The 1,030-nt window shown below is 47.2% G+C and overlaps 1 pseudogene; it reads left to right on the top strand.

Moving 5' to 3' along the window:
- Positions 1–433: 433 nt before the first annotated feature.
- On the top strand, positions 434–551 carry LOC124790576 (annotated as a pseudogene).
- The last annotated feature ends 479 nt before the right edge of the window (positions 552–1,030 follow it).

The raw sequence follows: 1,030 nt of genomic DNA, 5'->3' as shown, positions 1-1,030 counted from the left end.
CTACAACGGCGAAATCGAATAACTGTGGTGAAATTCTATGAAATATTGTTCGCAGAACATGTCCATTCCATTCAATATGTCTGCCAAATAGCCCTTGCTTGGTACATGACTTAAGTAAAAAAAGCAGTACAATCTTTTCCTCAGCCCCAGTTGTTGAAACTTCTGAAATGTGAGTTTTATGAACCACACCAATAGGTCATTATGATTAGCCTTCAGATATTTCCAGTATATTTTTCATTAGGTAACTGTGTTGTTTCCGATCACTTGAGCAAATCACTGTAGTTAACGTTTTTGGTTTTCATCTACAGAGAGATTATAATATTTTCTTTCTGAATTAACCTCTGTCTGGTGTTTTATGGCCTTCGATTCTGATTTACACTGCAAAAGTTAAGGACAAAAGTAACTGTATTATGACATGCCATTTCCTAGTAAGGGCAACGACCTTGCCACAGTGGATACGCCGGTTCCCGTCAGATCACCGAAGTTAAGCGCTGTCGGGCGTGGCCGGCACTTGGATGGGTGACCACCCGGGCCGCCATGTGCTGTTGCCATTTCTCGGGGTGCACTCAGCCTCATGATGCCAATTGAGGAGCTACTCGACCGAATAGTAGCAGCACCGGTCACAGAAAACCATCATAACGACCGGGAGAGCAGTGTGCTGACCACACGCCCCTCCTATGCGCGTCCGTTTGAGGATGACACGGCGGTCGGATGGTCCCGATGGGCCACTTGTGGCCTGAAGACGGAGTACTTACTTTCTTTACTTATTTCCAAGTAACGTAGCTCAATGAATCCCGAATGAGATTTTCACTCTGCAGCGGAGTGCGCGCTGATATGAAACTTCCTGGCAGATTAAAACTGTGTGCCGCATCGAGACTCGAACTCGGGACGACACGAGGTACTGGCAGAATTGAAGCTGTGAGGGCGGGTCGTGAGTCGTCCTTGGGTAGGTCGGTTGGCAGAGCACTTGCCCGTGAACGGCAAAGCTCCTGAGTTCGAGTCTCGTCCGGTACAAAGTTTTAATCTGCCA

Source organism: Schistocerca piceifrons, chromosome 3, assembly GCF_021461385.2.
Source record: "Schistocerca piceifrons isolate TAMUIC-IGC-003096 chromosome 3, iqSchPice1.1, whole genome shotgun sequence".
NCBI classification, from domain to species: Eukaryota; Metazoa; Arthropoda; class Insecta; order Orthoptera; family Acrididae; genus Schistocerca; species Schistocerca piceifrons.
This window is presented reverse-complemented; position numbering and strand designations above follow the sequence as displayed.